This window comes from Tenrec ecaudatus, chromosome 5 (assembly GCF_050624435.1).
Source record: "Tenrec ecaudatus isolate mTenEca1 chromosome 5, mTenEca1.hap1, whole genome shotgun sequence".
Classification (NCBI taxonomy): domain Eukaryota; kingdom Metazoa; phylum Chordata; class Mammalia; order Afrosoricida; family Tenrecidae; genus Tenrec; species Tenrec ecaudatus.
In genome coordinates, this window is record NC_134534.1 from 137,585 (window position 1) to 155,170 (window position 17,586).

At 43.4% G+C, this 17,586-nt stretch overlaps 1 pseudogene; it reads right to left on the minus strand.

Annotated features, from left to right (window-relative positions):
• Positions 1-10,111: 10,111 nt before the first annotated feature.
• Positions 10,112-10,234, minus strand: LOC142449591 (small nucleolar RNA SNORA72; annotated as a pseudogene).
• Positions 10,235-17,586: the final 7,352 nt, after the last annotated feature.

A 17,586-nucleotide genomic window follows, 5' to 3' on the forward strand; every position in this document is an offset into this window, starting at 1 on the left:
TATACTATGATGAGTGTGATTTACTCACAATTAAAACTTTGTGTCTAAGGTGTTCAAAATTATTTGCAATTTAGTTTGTAAACAATTTGTTTATCTTCAGCAAGCCACAAAAATAACAAATGTTACAGGAGATTCAAAGCATATTAATCTTATAAAAATGTTAAGTACTAACCCAGGATTGATGAACCTATAGGGACAGCAAATAGAATGAGGGTTTCTGGGGGTGGGATGCATGGGGAGTAGTACAGTCGTGCTGCTGGGGGTTGGGGGTAAAAGGTAGACAATGTCAAGGAATTCAGGAAAGAAAAGAATATTTGGAAACTGATTGTGGTAGAAATTGTGTAATACTGCTTGACATGATTGAACTATGGAATTATATGTGTATTAACTCCAATTAATATATATTTTCTTTAAAAAAGATGTTAAGTACTAGTAGAAGGAGAAAGATTTCCCCCTCCTTTGAAAAAAGTTATCCATTTCTCGGGAAAATGAGAAACTAGGGTGTTGATCTTTTAAGTCCATAGCAATATACTATAATACAGGCAAGAGCATAGTGTGCCTTCTCTGAAGTGGAGATTACTGAGGTATTACTTCAGAGAGGAACTCAGATTACTGAGGTGTCATTCCCGAGAGAAGATAACATCACTGAGGTGTCACTTCAGAAGAACTATGATAACTAACATGTTAGCTCAGAAGTTCTCCATAACAGGAAGCCACAGACTCCGCAGCTAGTAGCTTATTCAGTGTCTATTACTCACAGTCTTCCATAACTCAGGTCACTATTTCAACATATATGGACAAGGTAGCGTAAGAGACAAAGTCATATTCCCTCAAGATGAATATAAAAGGTGGATTACATTCAGTATACAGAAATACGTGTCTAGTAAGTCCCTAGTTGTGTCTTACAACTGTGGTTCTCAACCTGTGGGTCACAACCCCTTTGGGCATCCAATGACCCTTTCACAGGGTTTGCCCAATTCATAACTGTAGCAAAATGACAGTGATGAAATAGCAACAAAAATAATGTTATGGTTGGGGAGGGTGTCACCACACATGAGGAACTGTATGAAAGGGTCGTGGCATTAGAAAGGTTGAGAACCACTATATTACAGGATCATTTAAGTTACATGGTATGAGTCATTGTGGATTGCTAAATCCTACAATAATGGGGGTTGCCTCTAAATGGTTTTCAGGAATATCATTCTAAAATGTACCTTTTGCTTTTCTACCTACTTATACGGAGTGTGCTCAGAAATCCTTTTGCTTTTCCTTCTGTGTTGGACTTTCCTTGTGCCATTTATGAGCATATAGGGCTCAGGTTTTGATTGAACTATGAACTGAGCCACCTTCCAGAACATGTGGGCATTCTACCTTTTGAACAGCTGGAAAATTGAAATAGGCTTAAGTGTGCCAATTCTAAAACAAATTTCTACTTTCTCCTAATCATTTAGTAGAAATTACCCTGTAATCCAGGGGAAATTCATAATTTCATGTGTTACTGATGGCATTGTAAGAAGTCCCTGGGTTGCAACTTGTGTTTGCCATCTGTTAGATAGCATTGAGTCAATTGTGATACATAGTGGCCCTGTTTACAGCAGAACAAAATACTCCTTCCTCGGGATTGTTGCTGTTCAAACCCATAGTTGTCCTCACTGTTTGCTTCATCTCATTAATGGTCTTCCTTTTGTTCCTCAAACAACCCTCTACTTTACCAAGCACGATGTCTTTCTTTAGGGAGTGGGCCCTCCTGATAATATATCCAAAGTACAGGAGATAAGAAGTCTTGCCAACCTCACTTCTTTTCTTTCTTTTTTAAATCATTTTATTGGGAGCTCATACAACTCTTATCACAATCCATATATCCATCCATTGTGTCAAGCACATTTGTACATTTGTTGCCATCATCATTCTCAAAGTATTTTCATTCTACTTGAGCCTTTGGTGTCAGCTCCTCATTTTTTCTCCTCCCTTCCTCCCTCCCTCATGAACCTTTGATAATTTATAAATTATTATTATTTTGTCATGTCTTACACTGTCCAACATCTCCCTTCACCCACTTTTCTGTTGTCAATCCTTCAGGGAGGGGGCTATATGTAGATCCTTGTGATCAGATCCCCCTTTCTACCCCACCTTCCCCTTACCCTCCTAGTAATGCTACTCTTATTATTGGTCCTGTGGGGTTTATCTGTCCTGGTTTCCCTGTGTTTCTAGTTTATTATCTGTACCAGTGTACATCCTCTGGTCTAGCTGGATTTGTAAAGTAGTATTGGCTCATGATAGTGGGGAGGAAGCATTAAAGAACTAGAGGAAAGTTGTGTTTCATCAGTGCTATACTGCACCCTGACTGGCTGGTCTCCTCCCCGCGACCCTTCTGTAGGGGGATGTCCAGTTGCCTACAGATGGGCTTTGGGTCTCCACTCTGCACTCCCCCTCATTCACAATTATATGATTTTTTGTTCTTTGATGCCTGATACCTGATCCCATCGACACCTCGTGATCACACAGACTGTTGTGCTTCTTCCATGTGGACTTTGTTGCTTCTCAGCTGGATGGCCGCTTGTTTATTTTCAAGCCTTTAAGGTGCCAGACGCTATATCTTTTTTTTTTCAGATGCTATATCTTTTGATAGCCATCCTCACTTCTAAAAAGCATTCTAGCTATACTTCTTCCAAACAGATTTGTTCGTTCTTCTGGCAGTCCATGGCATATTCAGTATTCCTTACCTACACTATCATTCAAATATATCAATTCTTTTATAGTCTTTCTTAATCCTTGTTCAGCTTTCATATGCATATGGGCAATGGAGAATAACATGGCTTGGGTTAGGCACACACTTTAACGCTGGCTTTTTCAGATTTTCCAAATATGAAATATTTAATTTCGTGACTTGTTTTCATGGACATTGAGTGTGGATCCAAGTAAAATGAAATCTTTGATAGTGTACATCTTCAAATTTCCCCTTTGGTGTTATAGAAAGTTGACCTCACTTTTGAATGTTTGAACCAATAAGTAATGTTTTCAATAAATTCTTCTTGACAACCACCGTCACTTGCAGCACACGCAGTTTTTAAGTCATGGAAAAGTTTTAGACCATTTCTTGCACTGAGGCTGAATAAGAACCATATGCTTCTGTCTCAGGTAATCTACAAATCAATTTAAAGACACACTTGGGCACAGATCACATTTATTTTATATAATAATATAATCATCCCACCCCTGCAACATGCAAGTTTTACTAAACAAAGGTAGAATTCAAATAGCCATGTATAAATGTTCCCTGAAATTTTACTTGCTGAAAGGTCAAGTGCTAATCAGGGAGTACTTGGTTACTAATGTTTTGTTCACTTGGTTGCAGAGTCCCTAAGCCTGAAGGGTTCTTCATAACTCTGTGGTGTAGCTGTTTCTGTTTCTTTCCACAAGGTGGTTTCTTTATACTTAGCACGTGCCAGATTATGGATACAATGATATGACCCAACCTTGTTCTGGAGTGAAGGCTCAACTCAACAGGTGTTGGGAAACTCTGAGGTATCCCTGGGCCACTCCTATCAGACAGGCTGGAAAAATGCAGCCTGCCAAAGAAGCAATGTACAGAGGCATTGGTGGTTGAGGCTGAGAGGGTCTCGCTTAGGAATTAGACTTGTCCCAGAGCAGAGAGTAACCACAGAAAGTGGTGATAGTAACAACACAGTGACCCATTTTGGTGATAATTAAGAAGCATCTTTAGTTTCATGCTTAAAGATTCCTAAACTGAGAAATGCAAATGAGGTGCAAAATTTGGGAAGTATCCCCTAGGTTCAACAGTTTGCTGTAAAGACTCATAGTATTCATTGTGACATTATTACACTTACAACTCAAACTCACTGCTATTGAGTCAATACTAGCTCATAGCAACCCCCTGTGGGTTTCTGGGACTGAACTGTTTACAGGAATAGGAAGCCCAGACTTTCTCCTGTGGAGCTGCTGGTGGTTTTGAACTGCCAATCATGAAGATCACAGCCCAACACTTAATGATGATACCACCAGTGCTGCACTACTTGAACTTAAAGCTATCACTTTGTGTTAGTCCGGGCTTACTAGAGAAACAAATTCATAGACACGCATGTGTATAAGAGAGAGTTTTATATAAAGGGTAATTGTACATTAAGAAAGTATCCCAACTCAGTCCAGGCCAAGCCCATAAGTCTTATATTAGCCCATATGTCCAATACTGATCTATAAAGTCCTCTTCTGACTCACGAAACACATGCAATGACACCGAATGCAGGCTGATCACAGGGGCAGTGGGTAGAAAGTCTTTGGATCCAGTGGCAGTGTAAGCATCTCAGCACTGGCAGGGTCTATACATGGCTTCTCCGGCTTCAGAGGTCTGGTTGCATCAGGGTAGTCCATGTGGCTTCTCTAGCTCAGGGCACTAGTGTAGTTCCATGTATCTTGTCAGCTGCAATGTCTCCCAGGAAGTGAGCCCAGAGAGAGTGTCTTCTGCCTCCAAGAAGGACTTAACAGGATTTCCCAGAATTCTCAGAAGGCCATGCCCACACAGATGCCTCATTGGCTATGATCTTATTGACAGGCTACACTCCACCCCTACACTCTTAATCCTCAAATTAACAAACAATTATATAATTACCATGCACTTATTACAATGAAAGGATAGAGATTAAAATTAACCAAAGAAATACATTCATTGGACAGAGTTTGAGAGAGTCCCAAATGCAAACCTTCTAGTTGTCTTCTACCTGTGGAGTTCTGGTCAATATTAAGTTCTCCCAGCAAAAAAAAAAAAAATGTGTGACAATATGTGTGAAACTGAGAACCTGAAAGAAAGTGGAAGTGGCTACTCTTTACACTCGTGACCAAAAGGGCTTGGAAGACAAGCAATAGTGTTAGAGGAAAACCTCCACAGTTCCAAGATATGGATAATTGTCAACTACACATCCCCATATAGAGAGATTTCTGCATAATACCCTCTATTACAATGTGTAAGGCCAGGTTGACTAGAGAAACAAATCCAGAGACACTCATATGTATAAGGGAGAGTGCTATATAAAGAAGTTTATCAGGAAAACATCCCATCCCAAACCTGATCAAGTCCATAAGTCTGATACTAGTCCACGAACTCCTCTTCAGACTCATGAAGCCAAAAGCAATGATGAAAAATGCAGGAAGATCACAGTCAGGTGAGTAAAAAGTCTTGCAGATCAAATGACAGTGGAAGCACCATAGGACTGACAGAAGTCTCTGTGTGGCTCATCCGCAGGAAGGTGAAAGCAGAGAGGGGAAGTTCCTAGGAAGAAGGTCATGATACTATCAGGCTGTGCCCTGGCTGACAGGCTAGACTCCACTCCTACATTTTCAAGTTGACACAAAATTATATAACTACCACAGACCACCCCTTATCAACTTGACACTTCCACAGCCATGCATAATTTTTAAGCAAAACAAGAACATTTGTGCTAAAGAGGATAAAACTAAAATACATAAAACTCAAAATGTGCCACCCTCATTTAAACATAATACTGTATAAGCAAATAACACAAAAATATTCTATACTTAAGAATTACAGTTATGTGAACACCTATACCATAATCCTGTCGACATATTCCCCACCCATTTAAGTTTGTAAGCCATGCACTTCTTTTCTTTAACCTCCCCATTTGGGGTATCCAAATTTTATACCTCCTACTTATATCAACCCAGTGCTCTGAGGATACAAGCATGTCCTTCGATATGAAGAATCTTTATTCCAGTTGAAATGAGTCTACAACCATAAGCAAAGTCAAGTCAGGACAGGCTGTCCATAAAATCGGCAGCAATATGCACCAATTCATAAGCTCAAAAAGCTTCATCCAATTGGTTCTGGCCAACTCAATGTGGTCTGCCTCACTTAGCCTCACCAGAATGTCCATTGGCTGCCTCAACTTTGGACATTGGGCCCTGTCACAAATTAACCACCCAAGCCCCCTTGGGCTAGGTCATGCCATAGGCTCATGTTCCACTCAGCAATAAACTTCAGACAAGCCAATATGCTCTCATCTCCTCTAGTCCCTATGAGCCAGGCCCATGAGTGTCAATGGCCAGACTCAACCCATCTCTGTATTGCTGCTTTTCTCCCACTTCCACTCAACAAGTGGATCCAGGTGATCACCTAATGAGCAGAGGCTACCTGAAGGCTTTCTTTAACATTCAGTCCCTGAGAGGGGAGTTTCTTCATGGCTCCAAATTTTTCCAGCTTTAGGCACAAACCTCTAGATCAAAATTCAAAAAGCCAAGTAGCTCCTTTTTTCCCCTCCAGTCTGTCAACATCTCTTCCCAGCAAGTCTTTTCAAATTAAAATGTCCAGAACACTCAAGGCACTGGGTGGGGTTTATCTTTTCAGAGTCTTCTTTGCAGGCAACTCCTGTACCCATTTAAAGATATCATTTAATGGCTGAAGGCAGTGGATTTACAAACTTGTTATTTTCATAATGTGTTAGGCCAGATTGACTAGAGAAACAAATCCAGAGACATTCATATATGTGTAAGAGAGAGCTTTATCTCAAGAAGTAATTGTATATCAGGAAAACATCCCATTCCAGTCCAGATCAAGTCCATAAGTCCAGTGCTAGTCCATAAATCTGATATTAGTTCACAAATCCCTCTCTAGACCCACAAAACCACAAGCAGTGATGCAAAATGCAGGAAGATCACAGGCAGGTGGGTGAAAAGTCTTGTGGATCAAATGGCATTGTAAGTATCACAGGGCTGATGCAGGTGTCTGTGGTTTGTCAACAGGGAGGTGAAGGCAGAGAGAATGAGGTTTCTAGGACCCTCCTTATAAGGTCACACAAAGAAGTAACATCAGGCTTGACCTGATTGACAGGCTAAATTCCACCCTGACACTTTCATATCTTTAAGTTGACATGAAATTATATAACTACCAGGGGCGGGGGAAGGGTGTGGTAAGCAAACAATACCAGAGACAGGGGAACACTAAAGAATAAAAATCACGAGGAGGATATAAAGATCCTGGGGGTGCTGGCACAACAGCAATCTATCTGAGAGGACGTACTATGAGGCAGAAGTAGGGCAACGGTGATGGTGGGGCAGAAGGAAGGTAAAGGAAATGGGGGAATGATCCAGAAAGCAAAGCTATAGACAGAGGTATAAGCACAGGTGTGTCCATATATGGAAATACATTAGTCCATAAAATTAGACCTATTGGCCTATGTACATATATTTATATGGCAATGCACTTGACGTAGTGGATGGACTTCGGGCCTCTGCTCATACCCTCCCTCAATACAAGAACACTTTGTTCCAACAAATTGGCAATCTAAGATGCTCACCCTTCCAGCACAATTGCTGAAGACAAAATGGGTACATAAGCAAATGTGGTGAAGAAAGCAGATGATGTCTGGCTATTGAAAGATATAGCATCTGGGGTCTTAAAGGCTTGAAGTGAAATAAGAGGCCATTCAGTAGAGAAACAACAAGCCCACATGGAAGAAGACCACCAGCCTGTGTGATCATGAGGTGTCATCGGGACCAGGTAACAGGCATCAGAAGACCCTTAAACAAACAAACGAAGCCATATGGTTGAGAACTAGGGATCAGAGCAGAGACCCAAAGCTCATCTGTAAACAATGGAACATCCCCCACAGAGGGGTCACGGAAGGGATGAATCAACCAGGGCATAGTAAAGCATGTGTACACAGGTGGAGATAAGAGCTCAGGATACATTCGACCCAGGAGCAGAAATGGGAGGAGGGGTAACCAGATGGGGGGGGAGAAGGGTGGGGGAGGAGGGGAAGAAGGGGAAACTGATCATAATGATCAACACACAACCACACACACCCCTGGGGTGGGGAGAACAATGGAAGCCATGGTGGGAGACAGCGGTTGATGTGAGATATGAAAATAATAATTTACACTCTATCAAAGGATCACAAGGGTGGGTGGGGAGGTAGGGGGGGAAGAGGAGCTGATACCAAGGGCTCAATAGAAGGTAATTTTCTAGAAAAGAATGATGGCAACATATGTACAAATATGCCTGATACAATTGATGTATGGATTTTAAAAAGAATTGTAAGAGCCCTCACCTCAATAATATGATAAAAAAATAGTGAAAGGATCCCCCCCAAAATAGAGAAATGATATAACTACCACAAAATGCTAATATAAAGCTGTCTCCTAAAGGCCTAGCTCCTCACCATGAGGCTAAAGGATGCCTATCTATAAGAGCAGTCAGATTCTTTTGTCTCTTACATACCTGGTACTTACCATGAAGTGTTCCCCTAGGGAGCTCGGGATATCCAAGATTCACACACTGCCCATTCTATTGTGCATGTGCTAACTAGAGGCTTGCAGGCCTCATTACTATTTAACTCCATTGTTGAATAAACTCAAAATTTCTCTTCTCCTGATATTGGACATCAGTCCCCTGTGCCTTGCTTTCCTGTCTCCTTTTTTCTCCCCCTATAATTGCACACGTTGCTTCTAATGACCCATTCGACTGTGGGGCTGGAACCCACAAGAATACAAACGCATATTATCCAGTTTATTAGGGATTAGTCATATAGACATGGTTACCTATAGAGTTGACTTTAGTGTCCAGCCCCCTCCTGAGATTGAGTTTACATTACATGGCCCAAACCTCCCACTATAAATCATATTGTTAGAATAGATTATCTAGTCTGGCCCAAGATTCCCAAGTAAACAAAAAACACTATCAGGTTAGACTTCCAAGAACTTGGAGATTACATTCCAGGAAACAAGGGTAAAAATCATACCTATCTTTGGATAATGACAATCTGACAGGTGGTCTGGACCCATTCCTGTCTCAGACTGCTCTGTGACCTCAGGCAGGCATTTTACCATTCCTGAGCCTCAGGTTCTCATTTGTAGATGAGAATAATACCATGAAATTACCATAGGAATCCCAACCCAACACCCAGGACATAACCAAGGGCACAGCATTCAGGAATTCTGCCTCACTTGTGTTGTTCCAACAACTTATTTTTAGTACAATGACTGTATTCCTTCCACCTTATTTTGATGCTTTCTGCATCATTCTATATGGAATCTCATGGAATTCTTCAACATTGAAACATGATCCTTGGGTTTTTTCTTCAATTTTTTCTGCTTGAGACATACTGAGCATACTGTTCATTTTTGGTTTGCAGACTCCAGACTTTGCAAATTTTGTTATAATAATTTGTCTTTTTGAGAGTCCCTTTGAAATTTTCTTTTCAGCTATTTTATTTCTTCCATCTGTTCAGCTCATTATTTCTTCCATTTACCTTAGCTATTCCTTCATTATGGGATGTAAATTCTAGCTTCCAGTTGTAGTTATGTTCCCATTTTGATGTGAATTGTCTATCATATTAATGAGGCAGGATTAGGATGGAATTTACCTTATTAGAGGATGTGATTCAAAGGTGGTGACCCTCAGTTTCTTTCAGGTGTAGTCTGTTTCCAATATATAGGAATGCTCTGCTGGCTCACTCTTTTGCTCTGAACCCTGCATCTGGCTCGTCTCCATCTGACATTCAGTTCTCTTTCAGAGTTGAATCTATGGTCTGACCGAATTTGAACTGGCATCAATTTCTTGTCACCTAACCTACCAATTTGAGTTTGTCAGCTCCAGCAGCCATATGAGTCCAGGAAACCATACATGCTAGTGCCACAGATTTTGAACTTGCCAGTCTCCACAACTGTGTATGACATTTCCTTGACAATTCATGAGCTCTGTGAGACATTGAAGCAAATTATGAAACCCAGATTTGATTGGGAGTGTCCGCTAGGGAGGAGTACTTGATGCCAGCAATAATTGAGTGGTAAAGCAGCTTGAATATATACATATATATATATATTTTTTAACATTTTATTAGGTGCTCATACAACTCTTTTTAAAACAAGCGCTCGCCAGTTTTATTAAAGAAAAATATTGCGGATTTATTTTTCACCAGTCTGTTCTGGCATGCTTCTAATGATATCAGAATCACCTAGAAGATAAAATAATTTTACATTAATAAATGGCGGCAAATTGTTGCAGAATCCCTACTTTAGACATAATTCTGCAAATGAACTTGAACAAAGATCTCTAGAGTATCAGCCACATACAGAAATTCAGACTTATCACCAGCATTTAAAAAACCAGGCTCAGGGAAAGAACTCAGCCTGGGGACACATTAATATAGCGAATGTTTAACCTGCTCTGGCTACCACAAAACCAGGACAGCGAGAATATTCGCAGGCTCATACAACTCTTATCACAATCCATTCATATACATACATCAATTGTATAAAGCACATCTGTACATTCTTTGCCCTAATCATTTTCTTTTTTTTCTTTTTTTACATTTTATTAAGGGCTCATACAACTCTTATCACAATCCACACATATACATACATCAATTGTATAAAGCTCATTGTACATTCTTTGCCCTAATCACTCTCAAAGCATTTGCTCTCCAGAAAAAGTTATATATTAAGGACATCTTTAACCTCCATATCGTAGGGACTGTTAAATCTCTCTTGTGGGAGAAATACCTCAGTCCTTGGCTTCACTCGAGAAAGAATTCACTCTGAAGTCTGGATTGTGATCTAAGTGAGTTTTATAATGGATTGAAGCAGTTTCCGGTTTTACACAGGTGCCCTCAGGGCACTTGGAGTCCTGAAACCAGAGGAGACACTGCACGGCCTCCAAGGAGCAGCTTGAGAAGCAGAAGGACCTGGAACCTGACTTTTCAGTCCTCAGCTGGAAGGTGTGGTCGACGATCTTGGTCGACCCCATTGGCTGAATTGAATTCACCTGGCCCAAATGGGCCAATCCAGGTGTAACATCGCCTAAGAGTACGTACCTTCCTCGTCAGAAGCTCAAAGCTCTGAGCATGTGCAATGGACATCCCAGACCCTGGGCTAGCTACCTAACATTTCCCCCCTGAAGAGGTATGGACCCAAATATTTGGGGTACTGGGTGACAACATCTCTAGCAACTTCCTGCTGGCAAAAGGGGCAGAATGGGACTTTGGGTCTATATACTCCGTACTCTGTTGGAAGGGGTTGTCCATACAGGGAACAAGATGGATAAGGTTGAGGTGGTCCAGGAGCTGGTGGTCTTGAAGCTGGCACACTTGGTTTAGATACCTTGGTAACCTGAGAACTTCTGGGGGTGGGGGAAATACCCCAAACAGGTGAACAGTTTAGGTGAGACGGGTAAGGTTGTGAGATGGCATTGCCGTTGGAGGTGGGTTAGTGTCATGGGAAGTAAAAAAAATCTTAGGACTGACAGGCATGGGTGTTTGTTTACGTAAACCCAGGAACAGGGCAAAAGCGTTCACTGACTTAAAGGCTGTGAGGGGTCTGAGGTAGAGTTCTCAGTGGAGCCCTTCTCTGTCCTGGAGTGGCAGAGAAACACCCCGAACAGCTCTCAGGGTGCTTGTCTGCGTGCTCCACTTCTGAGGGGTCTGGCGGCAGCAGCTTCCACAGTCACACCTATGAATGGTGCCCAGCGTCCAGGGAAGGTGAGGGCAGGATAGGCAGCCCAGTATCTAGGAGACCTCCACGGACCTTGCTGTCACATTGATTGCTCACCTGAGGTTCCAGACATGCTACAGCTCTCCTGCTGCTTTGCTGGCTGGGCCGGGTCAATCTTCAATGAACAGCTGCTCACTGGCCTGTGGGCGCCTTCCCTCTTGACTATCTGCCATAAGACAAGGGACACCCTGGTGGCCAGCTTGCCTGTGGGGGCGGCACAGCACTTGGGCAGGCCTATGCTGGCTAGAGCAATCTTGTGCCCAAAGGCCCAGTTCCTGACACACATAGCACTTGGTCATGTGTCTGGGAAACCTGGGAGGCAGTTGATGGGCGATTAGCAGGTGTGGCCACCACTTGGGCATGCCCAATGTCCTTCCTTTTCTCCTTTCCCTTGGCCTGAACCTCCCCTTCCTGTTCCTTGTTGTAGAAAGCCAAATTAGCACAAGTAACCATCTCCTCTAGGGTAACTCCTTCAGGTTTCTGCACTCGTTTTTGGAGCATCTTTCAAATGTCTGGTGCAGCCTGTGTGAGAAACTTTTCCCTGAGTAAGACTTGCCCCTCGTAGGAATCTACATCTACAGCAGGGCCTCCTTTAGCCGTTCTAAAAAGCCCACCGGAGGTTCCACAGTTCCTTGTTGAATCGCTGTCACTCTGGCATAATTAATGGCCTTCTGCCTACCTGACTTTAGTCCACTTGGGATGCACACCAGAAAATGTCCCCGTGCCCCCACTTGTCCTGAGGCTCACTATGATTCCAAGCAGGGTCTCTTAAAGGCACAGCTGTTTCCCCTACTGGGTACTTTTCATTCATCACATGTAACTCCTCTGCAAACTTCCTAGCACCTTTGAACTCTTTCCAGGTTAAATCACAGGCTAGGTTGAGGTGCTGGGCGTGTTCTAGGTATGGTTCGGGTTTGTTAGAGTCACTCCCTAAGTCACTTTTCATTTGCTTCAGATCTATTAGAGCAGCGCTTCTCAACCTGTGGGTCACGACCCCCTTGGAGGTCAACCGACCCTTTTGCAGGAGTCACCCAATTCATAACAGTAGCAAAATGACAGTTATGAAGTAGCAAAGAAAATAATTTTATGGTTGGGGTCACCACAACATGAGGAACTGTATTAAAGGGTCATGGCACTAGGAAGGTTGAGAACCACTCAATTAAAGTGAAAGGCTTGTAGACTACCTGGGGACCAAACTCCCCAAATGCCTCTACTACGATTGAATGTTGGCAGGTTCAGGGCTGCGGGAATAGTTGCCCCTAACTTCAGGGTCCCTTAGGGGGTCCTGAGTGCACTGGGAATGAAGCTCTCTACTGCTCCTCAAAAGGAAAAATGCTCTAACAGGGCATCTCTGCCCACTTCCTCATCCTTCTACAGAAATTTTCTAGCTGAATCAGGGTTGGAAGAGAAAGTGTACCATTCTCTAGCCATGGTTCTTCTAAAAGATACTGTGGCAAATAGAGTTGCAAAATAAAATCAGCTTCTGTTTGTCCAGCCTCTCCAGATCAATTCTATTCCAATTGGATAGGATACATCCGAGGGGGCAAGTCCTGGGTATCAAGCTGGTGAGTCCCATCTAGAAAACACAAAACAAGGAGGTTATTGAAAGCTTGATGCCTCAAGGTCAATAACTGCAGCTTCAGTGGGCACCTCTAGGGTGCCATGAATTTGAGGCCTGAGTGAGGGGTTGGGGACCAGTCTCTGCAGTTGATGTAGGTCTGGACCATTCTCTAGACCACAAGCTAGGAGGGCCACTGTTTGGGGTGGCCCCATGGCCTCCAAAGACACCTGCCAGCAGGAGCAGACTCTCAAATCTCTAAAGGGGAGTGATGTTTGTCCAGCAGCTGGGGGAACTTTTAGGGAAATTGGAATTTCTGGCTGGAATATCGTGGCAGCTGAGCTGTATTAAGAACTGTCCAAAAAGTGCTGAAGGCAGTATTGCTGAAAGGCGAAAGTCAATAGTTACTTGTGCTTGGCCTCCAAACGCATCTCAATAGGTCGTAATTCTTCCGTGCGCCCAAGGTGAGCTCGCGTTCCCTTCCCCAATCTAACATAGGCAACATGTACATTTTATTTTCATCCAATTGCCAAAGTTGAAGTTTGGAATGATGAATCTTTTCAGACAAATCGAGGCATGTTGCATTTGGTCCTTGCAGTGATAAATTTAACTCATTCAAGATAGCAAAGATGTCAACCAAGTAAGTTATTTTCTGCAGTTCACTTGTATTGCTGAAAAGTGCTTTGAACTGCGGTCTTGCTTTCTGATTAAAAAACGTTTTGAGTTCATAAAAAAAGTTTTAAAACTTTTCTTCTTGACAACCATCTCACTTCAGTGTGAAATAGAGCATTATTCGGCACATCCAACTCATTGCACAGTTGCGAAAAACAGTCGACTGTTTAAAGTGCTTGCCTTTACAAAATTGACAGAACTTATAACGCTTTTCATTATTTCTTGTAACTTTTGTGGCAGTGTTTTCATTGCTAATATTTGCCAATGAGTCATCCAATGAGTTCCGATGACTTTTGGTGACTCATTCAGTACCAAACATTGAAATCCTGATCAACATCCTAGCATAGTTGGAGCACCATCTGTGAAAACACAAACCTTTTCCCAAGAGAACTTATGCTCTTTCAGAAATGAACCAACTGTGTCAAATACATCACATACAGTAGTTGTCATTTCAAGAGGTTTGCAAAAAAGAACTCATCTTTAAATTTGCCATCATTAATATACCTCGTGTAAACCAGTAACTGAACAGTTTGCAACGTCTGTAGATTCATCATGCTGGATGATAAATATTGGAATTGGAGCAGATTCAATTTCCTGGATCACCTGGTCAAGAATATCAGCAGACATGTCATCTATTCTTCTGCAGACAGTGTCATTAGAGAAGGAAATTGCACTCAATTTCATAACTTCTTTGTCTCCAATCATAGCTCTAACAATGTCTTTGGCCACTGGCAACAGCAAATCCCAGCAACGGTGTGAAGTTTCATAGCTCTTTTGATTCTGTGTGCCACCAAATATGAAGCTTCAATGGCTGCTACGTTTTGCTTGTGGTACTTGCCACCAGAATCAAGTCTGGCTTTCTTGAGTCCATCAGCTTTGCTTCTAAAATAGTTAGCATCCCTGCTGGCAAAGGTTGGATGTTTGCTATCAACATGGTATTTTAGTTTGTTCGGCTTCACAGATTTGGCTGATAGAACTTCACAACAAATAACACATTGCGGTTTCTCAATTCCTGTTGTAATTATTGAGGTAAAACCATACTGTAAAAAATCCTCACTATATTTTCTTTTCTTAACAGTCCTCTCCACACGATCCATTGTCATGGGATGGCTTGCTAATGAAAATAATGTATAACAATAGCTTTAATGATACAAAAGACGATACATGGCACAGTTCAGTCAATACAGTTCATAAAAGTTTCCTCTGATATACCATTGTGTTGTTTTATTTACATACGTGTTACTATCACAAGGGGGCAGTATTCACATCAACCACAACTAAATAAAGACCAATCAGCATCTAGGTTAAGTTCCCATAGTACAGACTTATATATTTTTGCAGTAGTTGATTTTACAGTACATGATTTTACATTTACCCAGTAATTATAATTCATGAAGTGTTATTTTACCTCCAATACTACAGCTTTCTACACAGTAGCTGCTCTCTACACGTGTGACTGGCCCACATAAGTACCTTATGGCGCCAACCCGAGCACATACACATGTATTTGTATGGGGTGTATGTGACGGGGTTGTTGCGATGATGTCATCACGCTGGGTACTCATATATGGACGTATCTGCATGTCGGTGGACCCACCTGGAGAAGGATAGAGGAGCAGTGTCTGTTCCTAAGACCATCGGAAATATGTGTTTTCCAATAGTCTTAGGGGATCCCTGTGAAAGAGTCATTTGACCCCATGTTGAGAACCACTGGTCTAGGAGCATCTAAACCTTCCATCCAGGAACACAGAGACCTGGGCTTGGTATAAGTTAGCAACACCCATTCCAAAGTGTGGGCTTGGTAAGGGAAAGGACTCCAGTGATCTGGTGGCCATGAAGGGCGTTGCTCCCAGTCTCTTACATCTGTGACACTGACCATTCATGGGACTCCGTGTTCAGAGGCTCATCTGGTGTATGAACCAGCTGAATGTCAACCCGGCCCTGTCTAGCTGCAGTGGTTGAGTTGGCCTGCTTCCAGCTGTTTCAGGGCCTTGGTGATTCTTTGGAGGGACAGAGGTAGAGTGAGGGCCTAGCTGCCTCCTCACCAGTAATGTCTGATTCCAAGGACTAGTGGGACCTCTCATGACCCCCACACCCTGAATGTCCAAGTTGGTCTTAAATCTGCCCACTCCTAATCCTTTTTCTGCCTTCTGGGCCTCAGACCGCACTGACTCCAAAACTCCAAAGGGCCCCAGCCCTAGTATAGACTGTGGTATCTCCTGAGCCCCCATTCTGTGACAGTCCTCCAGCTGCCTCCCACCCGTGGCCTCATACACCAGATCCATCCCCCGGTGCCTCTCCTCCCTCACCATCTCTTTTTTGTGACTTTACTATGTTCAGGTAGGAAACGCCAGGCCCTCAGAGGGGTCTCCTGACTTCACACTGCGGTGTCCATACTACCAGAACATTTTACCACCTCCTTTTTTTCTGGGGTCCTTACTTGGACCCATGTCTACTGTTAGAGGGGTCCCCCCTCCTTTCCTGACTATATCTTGGGACGCTCCTGTCTTGGGAATAGCCTCTAATTCAGTGCTTGAGTTCCCACTCCTCCAAGACTCCAGGAAACTCCTTCCTCACAGCACATCCCCTGCTGGACACCCTCACTTGCCAGAAATTCCTGGACTCTCCTTTCTAGCCTTCACAGTCCCTGGCCCCATCCTGGGCTTGCCCCAACATCCCTCCTTCACCCATACTCTGCTCTGCAGGGCTCCCTCCCCCTAGATCACTCATCCAGTCTCCCTTTCCTCACCCTCTCCCACCACCCCTGGGCCCTGTAACTTCTCCTGGGCCGCCTCCCTAGCACCCTTTCCACTCTAGGTAAGATGGGTCCCAGGATCCCCTGAGCCCCACACCCAGGCTTGCCACAGAGGTCCTTACCATCTAGCACCCAAACCGCTCCCCACCATCCCCTGGCCAGAGAGCACCCAAAGGTGCCCCTCAGCGGACAAAGCCATCCCAGGCCCTACAATGGGGCTCCTCACTGGGAAAAGGGTCCTCCTGACAAAAGAGCCCTGGCAGGGACAGAAATGGGGGCTTCAGCCCTGCTTACTAAGGGAATGAACAAAGGGCCCTGTGAAACAAGTAATGAGCCGAAAACTCTGAGTACTGGCTTGGCAAACACTTTAAACTTGAAGCCAGGCCCTAGTGAAATCCTGACACAGGACTGAACTGGGAGATAATTGAGACATGTTGGTCCAGAGCCGCTGCCCATTTCAAAGACCTAATGTCTGTGCCCCCTTCTCCTTTGAAACTGCCATTTAAAAACCAGAAGTGTTTCCCTAGACAAACGTCCCTTCTCAATTGGAGAGGGGGACTCGCTTCATTTCTTCTGGAGTGACTCCACCAGGCATCCTCAAACTTCAGTCCGCCGAGTGTTTTTGCCCCGTTTGGTTTTTTTCTTCAAAATAACATGTGCAGTGTGCATAGGAATTTGTTCAGAATTTTTTTTAAAAACCATAGTCCGGCCCACCAACGCGTCTGAGGGAGAGTAAATAGGCTCCCTGTTTTAAAATTTTGAGGACCCCTGCTTCTAAGCTTTAACAAAGGTGTCGTTTAACTCTTTGCTGCTGTGTGCGCAGCTTCCGTTATCGCTGGACCCTCAATAACCATATGGGTCTGGACAACAGCTCAGGTATTGAACTTCAACGGCCTCTCGCACTAGAGGGGACTGCCGTCTTCAAGTTACTGGCAAACTCTTAACATGTGGGTGCCTTTTCGGGCCCTCAACAAGGAGGTACAGTCAGGGGGGCGGGGGGGGGGGGAATCCCTAGGCAAACGACTAGCAAGCACAAGCACGGACTGAGTGCGCGACCTCAATGCGCACGCGCAAACGCTACGGT